Raw genomic sequence first — 23,010 nt, forward strand, 5'->3', positions numbered from 1 at the left:
AACTGGTATCCAATCACACGCGTCGTGCCCCAAAGATGGCTACCTCCAATGTTGCTTGATGGACTTTCGAAAAAAAAAAAAAAGGAAGTCATATTATTGAGTTTTGCGCCATTATACTGTGATGACGTCATGTTCCATGGGGGGAGAGGAGGGCGTTTGCGAGTTTTGATTTATCTAGGTGGTGTTGGCTGCGGTGACCGGTGAATGGCGCAGTGCGAGAACTGCAGGCGAGGCTCCGCCACCAGTATTAAAACCGGGCTTTTTGCCTTGGTGCATAGAACCTAATGCCCAATGCGCCAAGGCGCATTAGACATTTAGGCGGAGCTTTGCTTCTGTGCGCGCCAATCTTGAAAACAGAGAGCGGTGACAGATGGTTTCTCTCTCCTTTTTGGTGGCGTCAGAAAATAAATGAATAAATAAATGCTTTCATATTCCGTGGTATACTTGCTGACGCCATTTCTCGGCAGGAATTCAAAAGTAGAGATTCTCCCGGAGTTCTTGTGTTACTGCGAACGGTGCCTGATAATTTTCGTTTAACTTTTGCTAATCTTCAAAAAAAAAAAAAAAAAAAAAAAAGCCGTGAGTACGTGCTTACAATGGTAAACAGAAGCTACATTTTTAGTCTTCGCATTTGGTGATTTTAACTAAATTCTGGTTTAACTTATGGCCAAGAATCCGAGACATCCGCTTTAATTCCATTCCGCGACGACATGTGGCGCCTAAGCCCCGAGCGAAATCACTTTTCCAATTTCCAATGTGCCCTCTGTTTCCGCCCGCACCGCCAATCTTATCTTCGAATCCGGAGAGGAGACATCGTAATGGAGTAAGGGCATAGCACTGATAACACGCTCAAGACAGCTCCGAACCTCGGAACCTCTCAAGGTCACAGCTGGGCGCGCCTAGCGCAGACGTGCAATGTGTAATTGCTTCTCCCGCAGCCAATGTGCATTTTAAAGTGATAAGCTAACGCTCAAGACTATTGCTTCATCGCTAAAAATCCAAATTTAAACCGAGCAAAGTTAAAGCTATACTTCGTCTCACCTTAGCATGGACTGGCCCCGGGGGCTGCTCCAGCGCGAGACGGTAGCCTTCATTGGCGTTCGCGCCACACGAGCCCTCGTGCAGCCGCGGAGGTGTCGTCGAAAGCAAATAGCTCGCGCTTTTAGCACGCGACCAACGAGCCCATGCTAAGGTTAGACGAAGTATTGAAGCGCGAGCCGAATCCGCTACGTTTTCCTACCTCGCACCGGCGGTAGTGCATCGGACATAAGGCAAAACGATGCTAAAAGTGCTCTGTTTCAGGCTGGGCTTTCTCTTATCACTGGAGCCTGTTACAGAGGGTCTTCTGGCTTAGGGCGCCTTGGCTCAGGCTAAACTTTGTGTCACCTCAGCATGGACTATTGTTAGCCATGCATGCTAAAGGCGCGAGCCGTTTCCTTTGAATCACTCCTCGGTGGCTGCGCGAGCGCTCGGGCAGAGCATATACTCTAGTCGAGTTTGTCAAGGCTAACCGCTTGGGCTTGCACAACCTTTTCAGTAGTACTTCGCAGTCTCACGCTAACATGGACTAACCACGGAGGCTGCGCTAGCGTGAGATGGCAGCCCTGACTGCGTAGATTGGCATCCTCGCAGCAAGAGTGCTCGCGCAGCTGCCGAGGCGTCACCCAAAGCGATTACGCCGGGCTTTTATTGCGCGTGGTTGCTAAAAAGATACAATTATAGCTTTGGCCGTGATACGGTGGAATATGCACGTCAGCTATTTACTTGTCTGTTTGTAAACAAGCTCACTATGGTGGGTGACAGCTCAAGAGTGCAGTGGAAGCTCCGCCTTCAGCCGTGCTCCTTGCTCTCCGCCGCGCTTTGGCAGCGCGTGCACACTTGTGCTATCAAGGCCACAAAGCTCGTGGTGGAAGCGGAGCTTCCACTGCACTGTTGAGCTGTCACAGACTATAGAGTCCACTACTGGCGAACCCGGCGCGCTTCCGGATTCGAACTTCTTTCCGTTTTGTTCCACGTAATCTTGCTTCCTGTACAGCTCGCAAGTACGAGGGTCGTTTGATAAGTTTGGTAAATTTATACGATGAACAATTCAATGGATGACGCCATGGCTGGCAAGTGTCATTCTTCAAACTAACCCAGGCTAGCTTCCAGACGGGAGCGAAGCGCTGTTCATGTTTGACAGACGGCTGAAGCAAACACTGTAGCGCTTGCCACAACACTGAAAAAAAAAAAAAAAATACCCAGCCCTGTGCAATGATCAAGCACGTTTGTTTTAAAAATGTTAACGTCCACGCATCAAAACCGAGTTGCATTAAGTTCATGGGGACCCTTATTCAACGTTGAAGGCTGTTTAGCTCTGGGTTCATTGGATTAAACGTGGCAGAACGTTCCCTGAAGATGAAGCGCGCTCCGGACGCCGAGTTGAGGTCACCACGACGGATATTGTTGAATAAATTTATAATATATTAATTGGAGGACAGTCGAGTGAATGTGCACAAGACTGCTGAGACCATAGGCATCTCAAAATAACGTGTGCACAAAACCCTCTACAAAAAAGCTATGTGTGCGATGGGTACCAGCACCACCTCCTAGATAACAAGGCAGTAATGCTGATAATTTTTCGCCACAGAAGAAGGCCGATCACGGGCCGTGATTGGACGCGAGAGCTGCGTCAGCGTCTCGTGTCTAATCAGAGAGACGGACGCAGCGCTCGTATCCAATCACCGCCCGCGATGGGCCTTCTTCTGTGACGAAAAATTATCAGCGCTACGGCCTTGTGATCTAGGAGGTGTTGGTACCAGACTGTTCATTCACCAAGACAACGCTCTCTCCCACGAATTGACCGTGACAATGGCAAAATTGGAAGAATTGGGCTTCGAGTTGATTCTTCATCCACCCCATTCTTCTGATATGGCGTCGTGTGTTTTATCAGTGTTCCCGAACTTGAGAAATCTGACTCTGTCGGAAAAAGTTCTCATCAAATGAGAATGCCATTACTCCCGTCAGTTCATATTTTCTAGCCTTTAAGAAAACCTCTTTTTCTGAGAGAAAGAAAATTTAGAAACTCGCTGGACCAAGTGGATAGTCCTCAATGGGGACTATGTTGAGAAACGACATCAATTTTTTTTTCTAACAAAGCGTTTAACCAGCTTTTTTTACCAAACTCATCAAACGACCCTTGTATGCACGTTCATATAAAGGTATAACTCGGAACTCAAAGCACGCTTTGCATTAGGGATGGACAAATAAGAGCTTTACCAGAAGTCTACTGGGGCACGAACCACCCTGGCGCCCTTGTAATATCAACTCACGCCGAGCGCGATGTGGTACAGATAGAGACGGTACCTACGAATGGTTGGACGACACCGAGAAGGTCAGCAGGAGAAGCTCCGTCTCCACCTCGCGCTTGTCATTCTTCGTAAGTTGAAGCATTACCAATCTTAGAGAGCTCGAGCCGGAGTTGGAGCTTCCCCTGCTGACCATATATTGTAACAAACTGTATAATATGCAAGTTTTTGTAAGTCGTGTTTCCAGGTTCAGCAAAAACTCTGCAAGCAGCCTTGAAATTCTGGTAACCCACATGATTTTAAGCTCGTGTCGAAATTTGACTGAGTTGTCTGATAGTCACAGAAACATCTGTAAGCTCTGCAGTTGGTAATATTGTGCGAGGGAGAGAAAGAGAGATACTATATGGTGCAAATAAATAAATAATTATATGCTAGTTCGCCCATATATTTTATACCTTCAGCGAAGGCGAGGGACCCGCAACATTTCCTGTTTGAGTCCTGGTTTTCTGAGAGTCCCTAACCGAGTGTGCTAGCGCCTGGTATCTCGGGGCATGTGGAGAGCAGAAAGATCAGGCTACAAAAACCCGGAAATCCTGAATTCGTCCCCACCAATCAGGATGAGCATCGTACCGGCACGTGTTTGAGTTGCACAGGCTGAATTTGTCAGGTACAGCGTGAGCCAGTATCACCACCTCTCAAACGGCACACACATAAAATTTTTCTACTCTTATTTGTGTGAATGGCCTGTCCTATAGGGAGCACCCTTATTCGTGTAAGAAAACACCCTAGAAAAGGGTGTAATGTCTCACACCCTCAAATAAGGGTGTTTGGACAAGTATGCGAGTAGCGAAAGCGGCCGATTAAATGCGCGGTTGCGGGCGTCAGTGACAGCATACGACGCATTAGCGTGTGGGCTTCATGTTCTTATCATACAAAAACGGACTAATAAAAAAAAAAAAAAAGCTTCCGTCAGGTGGAGTTGAACTGACAACCCCTCGATAACGGCTCAAGCGTTCTACCTACTACACCACCATAAGATGCAGATTTTGTGTTTTACTCCTGCTACTTAAGTCTTCCTAGCACATTTAGAGTTCGAGTGTTTTTTTATTTTTTCTTTTCGTTAATTTCAAATTTTTACGAGCATCCCTAGGACTACTTATACGCCCCTTTTGAAGTATACGCGATCGCGGCTCGATCACGTGCACTTTCCAACCTCTACATCCGGCTTTTGCGCGTGGCGGCGCGTTTCTATTTGGCTGTATCGTCCTACACACGAATTGACATTTCCACGTTTGGTCGCATCAACGTACCGAAATTGAATCGGTCGGACCACCCCGTGCAGTTCATGAGGACTTTCAAACTATACCTGATTGTGACGATCAGTCGAGATGCCTTTATCGCCATTGTTTGTCGTAACAAAGTTCGATTAACTGATGCCTTGGGTTAATCCGACATTTCACCGACACACCCCTCTCATACCCTGTAGATATGGGTGTAAAGAGAAAGACGAACACTAATTTAACACAATTTACGAACGATATGTACCTGTAGGTTGTGTGAACGGTGTAGGATGGGTGTGAATCGTCCGTACACCCTTGTTACACCCATCAATAATTGAAAATCGTGTAAAAATGGTGTAAGATGGGTGTGTTTTCTAACTCACACCATTCTTACACCCTGTTTACACAATTATGGGTGTTAAAATTTTTACTGTGCAGATCTAGCTCGTGCGGAAACGCTCACGACGAATGTAGTTGCCTGGTTTAATCTTTTGGAAAGCTGCGAGGCCACATATTTGCTAAACAGGGCTCTTTTGAAGTATGTAGTTAAAAGGAACGCAATTGGGGACAGCGGGCGATGTTCTATGATTAAACAATTCTACAGGGTTTCCTGTTTTCCATCCACCTTGATATGGTGGGCTGTCTTGTGTGCACTTCTAGATAGTATTTTGAAGTTTATATTTTACTTATTATTTTCCTTTTGGTTCAGCACTCTGCTTTCCCTAGGTTAAACAAGCTCGAACGGACTCTTGTGTCTATCAAACGCTATAAACAACGTGCTTTTCCGAGAGATTCTAAAAGCACCACGATTCTATGAGAGAGAAACAAACAAATGTTTATCGAGCGTTTAGCGAGCATGATTTCAGTTTGTTGCTGTGTGGCGATGTCGTGGACGCTGTAAATGAGAAATTTGCCAAGTGGAATATGACCGCTAGCCTGGGGTTTTTAACGTGCACCACGCAGTGGTAATAGACGGACGCGCCCCGGTACAATGTCATTCCACATCGAAACGGACAGGGGTGGGGATTGAACCCTTGAATCCATAGGCTCTGCGGTGCGATCATTCGATCCTTTATTTATGAAAACAAAGCAGGCAAGATGTTGGGCCGACTTGGTAGAACCAGGAAGACCAGAAAAGGAGGACAACACGGTGACACGGCGGTCCCAGACAGGGTGGTTCCCGAGAACAGCGCCTGCGCGTCTTCAGATCATTTTAGGCTTATGTCCACTTGAATCCTAAATACTTTAACATAAAATGTGCTGGACCCGAGCTTTTCTTGCAAACATTCGGTAAGGAAGGTATATACGTCATGCAGGAGTCCGAAAAAATAAAGAGCACTGGAGAAGGCGTAGACGCTCGGACACTCGGTTTGGATACTGCGTGCCTCCGATTGTGCTTCCGACATTAAAGATACTCAGCTATTTTTGCTTATTGCACTTAGCTAAAATTGCATGCGGGATTGCGAGCTTGAAACCTCGCCTTGTGGCAGCGGGCAGGGGGCACGATCGCGCTCATATCATAAGTGAAAGTGTAGGAGGCCAGGACAAGGATTACGCTCACATGCTTCGGAGAAAACCAACAGACGCAATATGCTGGTGTGAAACACCTGTGCTACCGGAAGAGACGCGACGTATGCCTTCCACTTACGCTCACGCGTTACTTTCGGCTGGGTTTTGTTTCCTTTGCTCGAAGGCGTTGTTTCCAACAAGCTAACGAAAGGTGCCCCAAATCATGCAGTCTGTTTTACCACTATCTTTGCAATGGTAGTGCGTGAAACAGCTTAATGATAAGAAGTGCGACTCCACCTTAAGGACTCACAAAAGTCACGTGTCTGAGAGAGTTGAAAGAAGCATTTGCTTTATTCAACATACAGATGCAATTTGTGAAGCCTCTAAACCCCTTAGAGGCTTCACAAATTCATCACGGAAACCGGCCCATGCTCTTCCAGCTCCCCCGCCGAGCCCTAGTAATTGTTGTATGCTGTCTCAGTCCTTAACTCAGTTTATTAACACAAAATATGTTTGTACGCCAGTTTCTATGGAAAAACCGTCAGGTTAAGCCCTTATGTTTTACCGCTCCATTTGTTACAATGTTATATAAAAAAAGAAAACAGCAGAAGCGATCGGGTGGGATTGAACTTGGGAACTAATGATCCGTAGCCCGATGCTATATACAGACCGAGCTATGGGGCGAACACGTTTCAAAGCATCAAAGTTCATTTTTGTGGGACCCGATGCCTACAGCGCGCACTCACGGGGCAAATACGAAGAAGGAGCAAGGAACAAAATATAATACCCGAGACCGAAGGAGTTGTATTGTACACTAGCTGTCTCACCGAAAACCGTGAAGTTTAGCGGGAAGCGGCACTAAGCGCTTCCCGCTAAAAAGCGATCCGTTGCATGAAAGCCTTGTGCCGATATTAGAGAGTTTTAGCAGATTGTTTTTATCCCCGATAACGATACCTCCTCTCCCCTCCGGCGGCCTTGGGCATGCATCGTACCGTTATCAGGGCGAAAAAGCGAACTGCTAAAGCTCTTCATTAACTCTGTAGCACAACTGCCGCCCACCCCAGTTGCAAAATATTTATTATTCGCTGTAAGGTTGCTCTATATCTACTAACTTCGAGGGGCCGTGCGTTCTGAACGTTGGATCGTACTATACTCCGTTCGCACCTAAGCTGACAGTGCGGTGGAAGCTGCGTTTTGCCAGACCAATCAGTGGCCTGCCTCTTATCGCCTGAATTCACTCTCGGCACGTGGTATGTGGAGATCAGGGTGGTCACGTGGTGCAAGGCCGACAGTTGACTAGTTCTACAAGCACACAGCTTCCACCGCACTGCCAACTTAGGGGTGAACACGAATCGAACGCGACTCGACGGGCGGACGACGGCTGAGACATCCCTCCCAACCTAATCTATAAACCTCCCAACCTTTCTATATTTTCCATCGTTTTCTCCCGACCCCTTCTCTATCGACAGTGTGCGCACTGAGCGGGCAAGCAACTAAGTCAATTTTCTAAAAAAAAAAAAAAAGGGGGAAATAAATATCTCTTTCTCTTTTTTACTCAGCTAACAGCTGCTGTGCCAACATACCTCGGGATATTAGATCTGCAACAACGAACAGAAGGTCCGTAGAAGGAAAGATCCTATCGTCTACATCTTCATTGTTCCTCGAACCTGCTACTTGTTTCGTGTTATACACCTTCCAAACGCTTATCTCTGATGCGAAAAATTCCGAGCGACTGGACTGTAAACGCAGGTGCGGAGTACGATATTTCGCGGAGAAGAGCTACTGCGCATGATCAAAATGCACTCCACAGCCAAATAAAGATGGCAACTAACAGAAGATCGAAGGTCTACACCATGCACATTGGCCCCAATGTATATAGGGCCATTCAAATTAGAGCCTTCTGCGAGATACCATCTTTGTTTGCTAAGCTGTGGAACTCTTTCGTATGAGAAATAACCCTCTGCGAATTATCGTACACGCGTCGTTAATATGAAGGTAGAGGCCGGTCCGTCGACCGCTCCGTACACTACGGGTCATGACGCGGCGGGCGTGGCGGCTATCGAGCCTTATCGGCGCTTGGCGCCTCACCGAAATTAAGCGCTTGGATCGAACACTGTCTTCGCTTTTACTGCTCCGCTCTGCAGAGAGCGTGAAAGTGGATTTCTATTTTGCGACGTTTTGTGGGCGCTGTGCACACGTCATTGACGGCAAATAGTTTGCATTTTGCCCGTGGAAAAGCGCCGACGTTGCTCGGTATAGTTCATCAAAACTCCGATTCTTTCTTTATTATTCAGTGAACGCTAATAGCGATAAATATTTTTAAAAAGAAAATATTTCGAGCGTATCATGACAGAAGCCACTTCGACTTTTCAAAAATGAGCGTGGCCGAATGAGCCGAAAGAAATTCCGACCGCATTCAAGAAAAAACAACAACAAATAGTTACTTTATCAAGTCACCACAGTGCCTCCTGATAACGTCCGAAAGGCTCCTACCCAATTCTCGCACTTTCTTCAGGGAGCAGCAGCGGAGCTGAGCTAATTCACACGCTGAATCTCGGCGTAGCGCGCGATAAGGTGCGCAAGCCGCCACGGGCCGCAGCATCATGACGCTGATAGTACGGAGCAGTCGGCGGTCCGGCTTGGGTGTACGTCGCATTCGCGTCCAGAGCCCAGTGACTCGGCAGTTTTCGTCTTTGTCAGAACAGTCGGAAAAGTGCACACCCTTCATTATGGATTATCACAAATTGATGAAAACTTGTTTTGTTCTGTAGGTTACCAGAAAAAAAGAAAAGGCATACACGAGAAGCGCATAAGCCAGGAGAAAAGCCCACGCGAGTGCACTTCGAAAAAAAAAACAAAAAAAAAAACACAGCATACTAATGCTTGGGTGGTAAAATGACTGAAGTATCATCGGTCTAGGCAAGTTCTTGTAAGAAAACCTGAGACTGGGAGTTATTTCACGCGATAGAGTAAGGCTCCCGTTCAGCGGAAAAGCCGGCGTAGTAGTAGTCGGCGTCCGGCGTGACTTCGTAGGCCACGTGACCCGTGTCGAGTTACCCGGGTCATGGCGTCCGGCGTGACCTCGTGGGCGGGCCCCTCCCCTTCCCTGAACACTCGGGAAGGGGAGGGGCCCGGGTGTTGAATGGGATCCCCTCCCTTAACCCCCACACCTCTCATCTCCTCCTCCGCTACTCCTATCTGACCCCCACTCCTTTCCCCTGCCTTACACCCCTTGCCCTCCCTTAGTAGCAGTCGGCGGCGGCGTGACCCCGTGGGAGGGCCCCCTCCCCAGCTCCCCTCCCCAGCTCCCCTCCCCAGCTCCCCTCCCCAGCTCCCCTCCAAGCCCTCCAAGCCCTCCAAGCCCTCCAAGCCCTCCAAGCCCTCCAAGCCCTCCAAGCCCTCCAAGCCCTCCAAGCCCTCCAAGCCCTCCAAGCCCTCCAAGCCCTCCAAGCCCTCCAAGCCCTCCAAGCCCTCCAAGCCCTCCAAGCCCTCCAAGCCCTCCAAGCCCTCCAAGCCCTCCAAGCCCTCCAAGCCCTCCAAGCCCTCCAAGCCCTCCAAGCCCTCCAAGCCCTCCAAGCCCTCCAAGCCCTCCAAGCCCTCCAAGCCCTCCAAGCCCTCCAAGCCCTCCAAGCCCTCCAAGCCCTCCAAGCCCTCCAAGCCCTCCAAGCCCTCCAAGCCCTCCAAGCCCTCCAAGCCCTCCAAGCCCTCCAAGCCCTCCAAGCCCTCCAAGCCCTCCAAGCCCTCCAAGCCCTCCAAGCCCTCCAAGCCCTCCAAGCCCTCCAAGCCCTCCAAGCCCTCCAAGCCCTCCAAGCCCTCCAAGCCCTCCAAGCCCTCCAAGCCCTCCAAGCCCTCCAAGCCCTCCAAGCCCTCCAAGCCCTCCAAGCCCTCCAAGCCCTCCAAGCCCTCCAAGCCCTCCAAGCCCTCCAAGCCCTCCAAGCCCTCCAAGCCCTCCAAGCCCTCCAAGCCCTCCAAGCCCTCCAAGCCCTCCAAGCCCTCCAAGCCCTCCAAGCCCTCCAAGCCCTCCAAGCCCTCCAAGCCCTCCAAGCCCTCCAAGCCCTCCAAGCCCTCCAAGCCCTCCAAGCCCTCCAAGCCCTCCAAGCCCTCCAAGCCCTCCAAGCCCTCCAAGCCCTCCAAGCCCTCCAAGCCCTCCAAGCCCTCCAAGCCCTCCAAGCCCTCCAAGCCCTCCAAGCCCTCCAAGCCCTCCAAGCCCTCCAAGCCCTCCAAGCCCTCCAAGCCCTCCAAGCCCTCCAAGCCCTCCAAGCCCTCCAAGCCCTCCAAGCCCTCCAAGCCCTCCAAGCCCTCCAAGCCCTCCAAGCCCTCCAAGCCCTCCAAGCCCTCCAAGCCCTCCAAGCCCTCCAAGCCCTCCAAGCCCTCCAAGCCCTCCAAGCCCTCCAAGCCCTCCAAGCCCTCCAAGCCCTCCAAGCCCTCCAAGCCCTCCAAGCCCTCCAAGCCCTCCAAGCCCTCCAAGCCCTCCAAGCCCTCCAAGCCCTCCAAGCCCTCCAAGCCCTCCAAGCCCTCCAAGCCCTCCAAGCCCTCCAAGCCCTCCAAGCCCTCCAAGCCCTCCAAGCCCTCCAAGCCCTCCAAGCCCTCCAAGCCCTCCAAGCCCTCCAAGCCCTCCAAGCCCTCCAAGCCCTCCAAGCCCTCCAAGCCCTCCAAGCCCTCCAAGCCCTCCAAGCCCTCCAAGCCCTTCCCATACTTCATCCGCCTCCCCTGCCCTTCCGCCCTCCTCCACCCCTGCGCTGACGACCCGGCCTTGCGCTCTCGCGTCACATACTTAAGGCGGAGCCTAAGTGTCCCCCCAACGTTACTAAAACACTCAGTTGGGAAACTCCCATAGAGACAGGCCTAAAAATATGGCCCCAATCTGTCTACGAGCATCGAGCTAATGACGAACACAACGCCACCATTTCTCCCGCAGCGGCCACTCGAGGAACTGCACGTGACTTCTATTTTTGGCTTTGACAGGGGTAAACCCCCGTCTCCCCGGCGGACGCGCCGCGTCGAACTACCGAAGTTAAAATGCGCCTAGGTCGGGACGCGCTACCTGAAAGGCCCGCTGAGGCATGGTTTTATAAAAACAATATTAATTGTTCCGCAAAACCTTGCGAACTAAAGATGAAAAAAACATCACGCGCCCATCATTTGGTACTAAACTCCAATAAATTTAATACAAAAAGAGTCTTTTCCGTTTGTTTTTACGCAAAAACAGGCTTTCAAAAAGCTCAAGGTGATTACAGTACAGACAAACGATAAAGAGTGGCGCTGTTGTCGCATTTAGCTCGGTCTCGGTGGACGCCAGCGGCCCAGGTTTCGACGGCGAGTTTCCCAACTGAGTGTTTTAGTAACGTTGTGTCCCCCCAATATTTATTTGTCCTAGTCTCAGGTTTTCTTTCAGTGATGTTTCCTAGCCAGCTCACTCGCGTACTTTCCCTCCTTACAGTTCTTGTAGCTGGATGCACAGTCTCCCGCAATATTAAAGACCCATTCGACCAGGCAGTTTGAGGCAGTTTTGGATTTGCCTATGCCTGGACCATATTTCTTGACGTGAAAGAATGAAATAAACTTTTATCTTTCTTGTCGCTCAAAATAAAGTGCGCCTGGCCAAAGTGGAATAAGCGCCGCCCCATAAATTGCATCGGCGAATGGGTCCTTCATATTGCGAGTGACTGTACACGCACTTAGCGCGGGTGTACGGCCTAGGGAGCAGCTCGACATGAGAAATGTCGCGCTCCGTCGGTTCTTCGATGCGGTCTGGACTAGCTCATTTGGCGGCATATGTATAGTCGTCTGGTGGAGATATCAGTCAATCCTGTGACACAGTCCTTACCTTGTAAAACATGAAACATCATCTCCCCCACCCGGGTTCTTCCTCACCTTCTACAGATAATTGATTCGGCAGTGTGATACACAACCGCCACCGAATGCAAAAAAAAAAAAAAAAAAAAAAAAAACTGAGGTAGATAAAATAAGATGTCCATAATAATGTTTGAGTCTTGGTGGAACCTTAGAAAAAAAAAAAAAAAAAAAAAAAAACTGGGTGCGAACTCCCGAGAGTCCTGAAGTATATCATTGCCTGAGGGCCCCGGACCTTGTGTAATAAGAGATACTGAAAATTTCATAATTTGGCATGGAGCTACTTCAGGTCATGCAGTTAGTTCACGCCAGATTGTCAGATTTATAATGAGCGAAATAATTAAAAGCTCACTAAAACAGCATTAGATGACATAAAAATACTCTCTAAGACTAGCGTCATGTATTCATAGTGGAGACTGGACCTCCTCAGGCAATTTTGTGCTTTCCTGAACCAGGCGCAGCTGCCCCAGGGACATTCGGGCTTAAATCTCCGGAGCGAAAGGACGCAGTTTTCGGTGCCAGGAACGGGGATTTAGAAAAACACAGAAAAATAATTAGTATAAATATCAAAATGCTCTCCTCGAATATGATACTATAGACATACCCAGCTACATTCTAAACGAAAATTCGATATTCTCACGCGATTTTTGTGGCTTCCTGAGCCGGGCGGAACTGCCAAGAAAAACGTTGGGACTTTATCTCCAGAGCGAAAAGACGCGGTTTTCGGTGCCAGGGACGGGAATTTAAAAAAATACAGAAAAATAATTAGCATAAATATCAGAATGCTCTCCTCGAATATGATACTAGACATACCCAGCTACATTGTAAACGAAAATTCGATATTCTCACGCGATTTTTGTGGCTTCCTGAGCCGGGCAGAACTGCCAAGAAAAACGTTGGGACTTTATTTCCAGAGCGAAAAGACGCGGTTTTCGGTTTCAGGGACGGGAATTTAGAAAAAATACAGAAAAATAATTAGCATAAATATCAGAATGCTCTCCTCGAATATGATACTAGACATACCCAGCTACATTCTAAGCGAAAATTCGATATTCTCAGGCGATGTTTGTGGCTTCCTGAGCCGGGCGGAACTGCCAAAAAAAAAAAACGTTGGGACTTAGTCTCCAGAGCGAAAAGACGCGGTTTTTGGTGCCAGGAACGGGAATTTAGAAAAATACAGAAAAATAATTAGTATAAATATCAAGATGCTCTCCTCGAATATGATACTAGACATACCCACTACATTCTAAACGAAAAGTCAATATTATCAGGCGTTTTCTGTTGCTTCCTGAGCCAGGCGGAATAGCCAAAAAACGTTCAGACGTACTCTCCACAGCGATAAGACGCGCTTTTTTGTGCGAGTGATCAGATAAAAAAAAGCTAAAAAATAATTATTACTATTATCAAAATACCCTCCTTGAATATGATACTAGACATACCGAGATACGTGAAAGATGGAAATTAAATCTCCTTATCAATTTTTGTGGCTTCCTCAGCCAGGGGCAACTGGGCGGAAAAATGATCTGGCATAGTTCCCAGAGCGACAGATGCGATTTTTTTGTAGGAGGGGCGAGATATAAAAAATTGCAGGAAAATAATATTTATGAATATTAAAATTTTTTTGCCGGAGAATGATAGTAGACATGCCCAGCTACATGCCATGTGGAAATTTTACCTCCTCATGCAATTTCTTCTAATTTCTTGACCTTATGAAAAAAGCACTGTATAATTTAGTCGGCAAAAAGGCGACAAGTAGCCTAACTCGCACTTTTTGCCTACTGCTTTGCCTTTTAACACTCCAGAAGCTTCCTTGAGATTATAAATGCGAACTAGGGTGCCTTCATCTCCGCTTTAATCGGGGTGATGACATCTTTTGTAGTACCCGATGCCGAGAGCACGTGCTCACAACGAGAATACAAAGAAATACCTTGAAAAAAAAATGGTGCCGTAGCACAAGTAAAGCGCGCTCCTACCAAAGAATAAAAAGCATAGCGTCCGTATGAGAAATATTGCACCATTGTTGGTGACATGGTCACGTGACGATAATTTTTGGGGGTCACGTGACCATCGTCCGTTGCGCCACATTAACCACGTAACCCCTGTGAAAGAGTGGGTCAACGGAAGCCACAAGGTCATGTGACTATGATCCGTGGGGTCATAAGAACACGGTCCGTGAAGTGACGGAAACATAACGCGCGGGGCGGGGGGGGGTTCCTCTTTGCCAGGTCTCCACGCGGGAAATTATATTGCATTTAAGCCTCACAGGTTGTCCAATTGTCCAAGATGACAGCCAACTTTTTGCCGATCACGGGCGAGCGTGGTTCTTCTTGGTGGGCGGCCAACGGATACCCCCCCCCCCCCCCCCCCCCCCCCCCCCACCACCACCACCCGAAAAGTGCAGAGGAGCACCTAGAGCTCCCAGAAGTGTGTGAGTCAGAAATTGTGTAAAGTCGTCAATTTCTTTACTAAGATTTGGGCATGGTACAGAAACCGCAAAATCTCTTATTGGTCCATAATTGCCATCGACATGTATGGCGCTAAAATGATTTCATTTGTCCTTCGAAAAGAAGGATCTTGCTACCATGGTGCAATCATCAGAAATATGTATTTCATTCTTTAAAATAGTAAAGATTTGCGAAATATCTTGGGCGTCGATCTCTGCTGACCCAACCATGTTTTAACGCTATTGCCAGCCCTCGGTTATTAGAGAGCTTTAGACCTAGATAACTCAAAATTGAGCGTGAATTTCAAAATGCTCTCCTGTAATCAATTAAAGCTAAGATTAATAAAGCGATCGGATTTGACCTCAAGCTCCTGTGGCGACAAGCTTTTCTTCCTGGGAGCTGAATGTCATGGCCTCGTTTTCAATGGGAGTCTATGGGATTCGGTTTGTTGATTCGGGAAGGAAATGTAATGGTCGTGAGGCACTGAAATTCTTCAAATAAGCGGGCTATTAGATCAATATTATGGCCCACCGAGTGCGATTAAATTTGTGGAGTTTTAACTGAATTACAAAAATAAAACTTTTTTGCCCATTGAGTTACGCTGGGGCGCTGACGTGACTGCCGAGAGATGGCGTAAGTTGCGAGCGGCGGCATGTCCCGGATTCTTGGGGTTGAAAATGTAAACGGTCTGTGGAAACTGCAAGAAAGCAGCCTATAGTCCGTTGCAACCTAAGAACCAAGGGCGAGGGTAAGACGGGCCGGGGACGAGGAAGCAGACGGAACGCTAAAGAGAGAAGGAGGTTTCCCCCTCTCTTCTCCAGCGTTCCGTCTGCCTCCTCCTCCCCGGCCCGCCTTACCCTCGTCCTTCGTTCTTAGGTTGCAACGGACTATAGTTATATTTATGATTCTCGCTTTCATATACTGCTGAAGTTTGAGTATTCTTTCGATTTTTAAGTCATATTTTACTAAGTGTTAGTGTCCCGAATCGGTCTTTTTGTTTAACAACGCGACTCTTTTTAAAGGGGCGGTGCAACGATTTTATGATTAAAAGAATTCGCATCTCCTCATTTTTACGTTGTTTTTCGTGTCCCGGAGGATAGAGAAAACACCTCCTTCATTAAAAAATGTCGCGATTTTGCTGCTTAATCGCAAAGCAAAAATCGAGCTTTTTCCCCCACCTGCAGCCGCGAGTGGCAGCCGAAGGAACTACGACGAAAAGATTACGTGACCTCGCTCGGCTCTAAGCTGCAGCATAACGCCCGCTAATGTCAGCAGAGAAAGGGAGAGGAAGCGTCCCCCGAGAGAACACACGGGAACCTACACGGCACTCCGAATGACGTCACTGGGAGGGGGACCAGGTGTGACCCTCAAGGCTGGGAGTGAGTTGAGGGGTGCCCGAAATGCCAATATTCACCTTTTTTTTTTTTACGCAACAACTAGGTGACGCAGGCGAAATCGGTTTTCTGTTCTTTACTTCAGAAGTGTCAGAGGGCAACTTCCAGAAATCTTTGACCGAAGTCCGAAAATCGTTGCACCGCCCCTTTAATTGTATGGCTGGGACATTTTTTATTTTACCGTCATAGTTGCCTGATCTTTCCAACAGCGTGGCTTTCGGAAATGAAATGTTTATAGCGGCGAGAACGTATCTTTTGCGTTCGTTTCATTGAAGAGAGAACGCCATTTTTGTTAGTATTGTTATATTATTTTTTTTTTGCTTCCAAATTTGCTTTGTAAATATTTATGTAAACCATTCTGTCCCCTCTCTGAGCTATGTTGGATGTAGGAACGCTGCTAAAAAAAGAAACTACCTCTTTATTCGTCTCACTTCCAAAGAAAAGGCGGAAAAAAAGTAAAAAAAAAGGCAAGACAGAAAAAAATGAAATGGCCCACATAATATGGTGCATCCGGTGCCACGATTGAACAATGCAGCCCCAAAAAGACTGAGTTTAATTTTATACAGTACACTCAGTGAGCGAGTCACTGCGAGCGAAGTTAAAAAATGTAGCTCGAAGCAAATCTTGAAAGAAAACCAGACGTTTCGACAACCCCTTCTAACCTCTTCGTCTTCAAAAAAGATGACGAGGACTCTAATTTTCACCCAACAAGGCGGATTTCTGCCGAATATGTTTACTTACGAACCAAAAATGCATCCGTAGTGGGGTATGTACTTGGGTATGTACTTGGGCTAGTTGGTGAGACATTGCTTAGGATAAAAGAGCTAAAAAAGGCGACGGAAAATTTATAGGACGGCGAGCACCACAGAGCGAGTATTGATTCCTGTGAATAACGAAGTTTGGGGGTACAATAAGACCCGAAAATTTCACATGTACGGGAAGAGTGGACAAGTGAAACCTCATACGCTAACCGCCGTATTCTTAAACGCTACTCGACTCGAAACTCGACTCGAAACTCGACTCGAGGGTGGTTTTGCGGTTCATAAACAGATCTCCACTCGAAACTCCACTCGACTCCAAAATCTCCACTCGAAACTCCAAAATTTACTCGAGATCTCGAGTCTGCGCCGGAGCTACCTTGAACGGCCACTCGAGCCACTCGAGTGCGTTCAGTGTCATGGCGGCCGACGCATCGTTCGCCGACTTCGTCGACTTCCTGTTGAGAACGGACGAAGTCCTTCACGACAGCCGAGACCCCGACCAGGACGTCGATGTGCCGAGACGGCGTTGCCGGGACCGGCTCAACCCGTTGGAGCATTTCAACGACGGGGAGTTTCTGGTGCGATATCGTTTTACGAAATCGACAGTAGTAAGCCTTCTCCAGTGCCTGCCGCTGGAAGCAAACGAGAGCAGTCGCGGCCTGCCACTGTCCCCGATGCTCCAGCTCCTCGTAGCGCTGAGATTTTATGGCGCCGGGACTTTTCAAGTAGTTACGGGCGACCTCGTTAACGTGTCGCAGCCGACGGTGTGCCGCGTAATCGAGCGTGTCTCCCGGGTCCTCGCCGAGGCTCTCTTCCCCCGCCTCGTGGATTTCCCGGAGGGCGACTGCGACGAGGTCATGCGGGATTTCTACAACATCGGGAAGTTCCCCAGTGTGACTGGGTGCATCGACTGCACCCACGTCAAAATAAAGGAACCTGGCGGTCCCAATGGGGAAGTCTTCAGGAACAGGAAGGGGTTCTTCTCCCTCAACGTGCAGGTAAGTTCACTTCTGTCTGTGCTGTTAGCGACAGCGAAGTAAGTTGAAAACAACGGCACGCCAAGACCCGGTGTGGCACGTGAAAGCTCGGCGATATTGTGACTGATATAGACTAGAACTTGTAGAGAGATCTGCACTCTGCGACAGTGCAGAGTGGTGGTGGGCCAGCTAGAAAGGGTTCAAAACCAAGAATTATGTATTGTGTGTTTGGAAACATACATTTAATTGGGTGCCGAGGTGGCTTTTGTTATTTTATAGCAAACGCTCATGTTTTATAGCATTTTCCCCTTGAATTATACTTTTCGAACAAAATATTAGGGAGATTTTATCCCGTGCTCAAATTCTCTTCTATTATACCGCGTGAAAAACCTAGGAATTAAGCCACATTGAAGCTTACGTCACATAAAACTGCGAGAACTCAAATGCTAGTTAATTTCCAAAGCTTGCAGATGCACTTTGTCAAAAATATACTAATCATAGTAGAAATATCAGCTTGAGCACTTGTGTTCATATCATGGCAACCTGCTCATCCCTGTACTGCTCCTTCCTATCCACAGGCCAACACAGGACCCCAGCTGCAGTTTTTTGACCTTGTTGCTAGATGGCCAGGCTCCGTGCATGACAGCAGGATATTCGATAACAGTCGTGCAAGGGTCCTGTACGAGAATCGGCGCATCCCTGGCCTGCTGCTCGGAGATGCAGGCTATGCCTGCATGTCATTTCTTCTGACGCCCCTGACCAGCCCAGGTGTAGCCAACAGCCCAAAGGGCAGGTATGTACTAATTTGTTGGAAGAAATAATGGCATGAAATTCAGAACAGCTAACAAGAAGTGATGCTGTAGCCACAGTGTTCCTATTGGTTACTATTAGTTCTGCAAATCTTTGTCACAGCTAGATTCATGACCTTTGGGCCTTTGTATGGCAAAAAAAGCTGGCATTATTCACTTCCTGTGGACAAATTTTTGTTTCAAAAGTATGTAGCATACAACATTTTAGTTCTATTTTTATTTTCCTCGAGAACATTTGTTGTTCTTCCTCGTCACAGTTAGTCGGTGTCAGTTGTTGCTTTTTGTCACTAGAATTGGACTAGGGCCAAGAACTTGAATTAAGACAGTAATGTAGAAAACACCAGCCAAAACCACTGTATGCAGAACAGTAGCCTCTGGTAAGCAATAGCAAATGCCGAAAATGCAGCTAGCATGGATGGGCCGCACTGTACAGGTTACTGAACCATACTGATAGTTGCAGCAGTGGCGATTTTTACACCTGAAGACCTTTATCTTGCAACGTTGCTTCCATTACCAATGCTGCACCATATAGGTACCAAGCAGCTCACCTAAAAACAAGGAACTCGGTCGAACGGGCATTTGAAGTGTTCAAGCGACGCTTCCCATGCCTGGACATGCGGCTACAGTACAAGGCGGAACGGTCAGCCCTCATCATCACCGCCTGTGCTGCACTGCACAACCTGGCCCTGCTGCGAAAAGAGCCATGCCCACCTGCTCTACCCTCTCCACCAGTACCCCGACGCCGGAGGCGGCTGCGTCCTCATGTACTGCCATCACCTCCAGACCCTGTCGACACAATCAACGGTTCGCTGAAACGCACACAGATCATCGCACTGTGTTTCCAATAGGGATATTCAACCAGGAGCACATGTTTATAGTCAATGACAGGTCAAGGATAGTGTACAAGCTGGAGAGGAGGAAGCAGACAGAAGCTTGAGGTGGAGAGGAGAAACCTCCTCTCCACTTAAAGCTTCCGTCCTACTTCTCATCTCCAGCTTGTGCTCTGTTCTTGACCCGTCACTGACTCGTGCAAATACTCGGACACGAATTCAGTAGTAAGCGCTCGAATAAATTGATTTTCAAATCAAATTCCGCGTATTTGGTCAATCTAACATATTCTGGGAAAGACTTGTGGCCAGCACAGAGCTAACAAAAGACCTACCCTTCCCTTCAATTGTAGTGTGCTGTTTCATTCAACTTCCGAATATGCAAAACACATTAGGTTCTATCGTTTCACTACAATGTAGCGCACATAAAATAAATAAGTAAATCCTCGGAATGCTTTTAAACTGAAAGAACCCAAATTTAATTGTGATTTCCACACCCTTGTAGCTTGCAGCGCAGGGCTGCCAGCTGCTCCACCTTTATCTCTCTCTCCAGCTGGAGCAGCTGGAACTCTGCCCGTCCGCGTCGTCGCTGCTCAAAAAGCTTGTTGCGAAGTATGCGCGTTTGCATTAAATGTTGCGCCTCCTTCCGCCGATCTTCCCTCTCGAGGATGTCTACACGGGCCTCCTTTTCGGGAGCCATGATCCGCTCCAGTGCTGCTATGCGGTTTCCAGTTCTTCTGGATGCCCCGCTTGGCAGCTCAGCACGGGGGCAGGTAATGCTCCTTGCCGGCGGAGTCACACAAGCAGCTCCAACGCTGCTGTCTTGGAGAGGTGAGGCGGACGGCTCAGGAGCATCTGGGCATGCAAAACACATTGGCACTGTGAGTGCTAGGGGAAGAGCAAGTACACAGGGGAAGAGGCCCAACAGCCACATGGGCCTTTCGTAGAAATGTTCAAAGCTAGGCGTTGGCAAATTAGTCAAACCTCGTTATATCGAACAGTGCAAGGACCGTGAAATAGTTCGATATAATCAAAATTCGATATACAAAGTCACACACAAAAAGAGCGTCAAAGTACAACGCGATTTAATCAGTGAAAGGCTAACGGCAAAAAATGACTATACTTCGTTTCAGCTTCCGTTCGAGCGCAGCCAAAGGCTGACGGACGCTTCGCAACTTCGAGAAGAGCATTTTTACGCATCGCAAAGTAGTCCGCAAAAGTAATTCCTTTTAAACAACTGTTTTGTGCGTAAACGCTGCACAATATTCCAGATGTGTACTGCTGAGAATGATTTGCAACTAAAGGAATTAAATATCTGAAGTTTAAGTTCTTATTAATATATGTAGATACATGTGGTTTGGTGAAAAAACGTACGTCCGCTGGCAACACGGCTGCAGCGCTCAGTTGTGATTTTGTTCCTGTAATTGCCGAATCATGTGCTTCGCTGCTTGTTTGTTGCTTTCCTCACCGAGTCTCTTCAAAACGTCCTTTCGCAAAGGCATGTCTGGTCGTCAGGCGCGAGAGGTCGTGATGAATGTCTACTTTTCAATGCTGCAGGAGACTCCGGCCGCGTCGTACCGCAAATGCTTTGTAAACAAGAAAAGCGTCCGGGCCACTACAATTCCCTTATACACAGCGAAATCAGGGCACCCCTTTTCCTGCCGATCACATTGTACGCCAAGAAGCTGGTAGAAAGGACTGTGGCTCGAGCCCTGGTATATCCGGACAATACAAGGAAACATCAACGGCCGGGTCGTCGGGCATCTTGCAATGTCTACTTACATCTCGAAACTATGCCGAAATGCCGAACAGGTGGAAAGCTCGGACACAGACGCCAGCGGCCAGCATACGTACTGACATCCCCTGCGACTAAATTTCAGAACGTGAAAGGTCACTTTTTAAACCTGTAGCAGACGATTTCGTTGATACACCCGTAGCAGACGAAATTCTCGGCGAGCGCGGGCGGCGCGGACGACCAGCGGCGCAGCGGAGCGATACCAAGTGCAGGCGAGATCGCGTGACCAATTGCCGGCGTGTGATTGGCTCCGGCCACACGTAGCTTTGGCTGCGTTCGGACGGAAGTTGAAATGAAGTATAGTATTCACGTGAAGCGTTAAGGTGAACTATTTATTCCGACGAAAAAAACTGCCGCAGCGTAGATTGCTGCATGGAGCTGACCGCATGCCTTATTACGGCCGGCTCCACTGTATCCAAGGGGTCCACCAGCGCCAGATCACTACCGTCGATTGCACTGCAGTAGCGGCGTAAAAGCGAGACCGTCTTCCCGACAATGTTGTAACAGGCTTTGAAGCGTTGCAGCCACCCGCTACTTGCGGCGACGAAGTCCTTTGCTTTCTGTTGAAGCATTGGCCTGACGCCGGAATGTTCCGAGCCCTTCCGTCCATAAACCACTTGTGAAGTGATCTTTCCACCTTTTCGAAGGCCGGTGTCCGAACACGGCGTGCGCTGGAGTGCTTGCTTTGTTCAGCCTTCGGTTTGATGTCACTTTTCGTCTTCAGCAGCGTGCTCAAAGTGCTTCGCAGTATGTTGTACGCTTCGGCAATGCTGGACTTCTTTTCTCCTTTTTCAACGCGGCGGATGATTTCAAGCTTTGTCGCGAACGTCAGCGACGTACGTTTCTTTACGATTGTTGCCATCGCCACATGCGGTTGACGCAACGTCGGAGGAACGAACCCGGAGCCACGAAACTGCACGGGGCTTGAAAAGAGCGATGCTGGCGATAGGACTGAGCTGACTGGACTGAGCCCGAATGTCGCCGAATCTGGATGGCGTTCCCGGCACCACAGGCATAAAGCTTTATGCGGGCATGCGCTTGAATAAAAGTCGCAAACGCCTGCTGCGCCACCGCTATCCTACGATGTGTTGCGGGAAAGCCCGTGTTCCAAAACTTACTCGATCTAACTCTAGGGTAAAGGTGGTTGTCGAAAACCTACCCGCGTCCAGCGTTTCTCTATTTTTGATGTCGCGTGACATAATCCGCCAGGGTAACTCGTATCCATTCGAGTAGGTTTGGAACGCAGCCTCGGTGTGTCGCGCTCCTGTACGCTATGCGCCGTTTAGTTGCTGCACTCGGAGTAGGAGGAGTAAAAGAGCGCCGACTTGACGCGCCCACTGCCACAGATAAGGTACGCCGCCAACGACGGTTTGGCGGGATGGCGGATGGCTGCGACTGCTGCTGGCGGCAGCTGCCACGACTCACTCGCTGTCGCGGAAGCGCAACGAGAAGGCACGTGATCTGTACCGAGTCTTCCCAAAATTCTCTGCCGTCGTGGCGCTGTACGCTTTGCAACAGGTCTATTAACCACTAGTTTTGGTTTCAATTCACAGTACTATCAGTACTATGTCACGACCCACTGCTCGCATTTTCAATTTTGGAACTTCGAAGATATGTACAATAGTGCAGACGTTGCCGAGCAATAAAAGAAAAAGGCTTCGGTGCCTTTTTTTCTGTTCCAGATTTGCTGTTAAAATGATACAAGTCGCAAATACAAGTAGACATGTTTCGGCTCACGGTACCCATCCCCGACATGTTGGTGCGAATTTGTCCCAATCCAAGAGCCCCCAGTTACCTGGCACGTCGTTCCAGCAGGCGTGATTGTCATTGCCTTCAGTGCCTCGCACCATTGCTTCAAACATTGCAGCCGGAGGCAGCGACAGCACTGGCCGGTCTCTTGCCCTGTCGCTATCGCAGAGATTTGTCACCACTGTCTCCATGTGGTCTGCCGCCGCTCCCACAAGAATGAGTGAGGGGCTCATCGGCCGGCTTGTTCGTGGCCCACCTCCTGTTTCAGAAACCAAAGAATTTGAAGCTCAGATTGGAGAGAGTGAACAATGTATGGGACGAACAA

General features: G+C 48.6%; 1 protein-coding gene across 1 annotated transcript in view; it reads left to right on the forward strand.

The window, feature by feature from the left end:
* The window catches only part of LOC120838512 (astacin-like metalloprotease toxin 5), a 58,647-nt gene that overhangs the window by 15,557 nt on the left and 20,080 nt on the right, over nucleotides 1–23,010 (forward strand). The gene's annotated exons all lie outside the window — the stretch shown is intronic.

Source organism: Ixodes scapularis, unplaced genomic scaffold, assembly GCF_016920785.2.
Source record: "Ixodes scapularis isolate PalLabHiFi unplaced genomic scaffold, ASM1692078v2 PGA_scaffold8__174_contigs__length_109621045, whole genome shotgun sequence".
Classification (NCBI taxonomy): Eukaryota; Metazoa; Arthropoda; class Arachnida; order Ixodida; family Ixodidae; genus Ixodes; species Ixodes scapularis.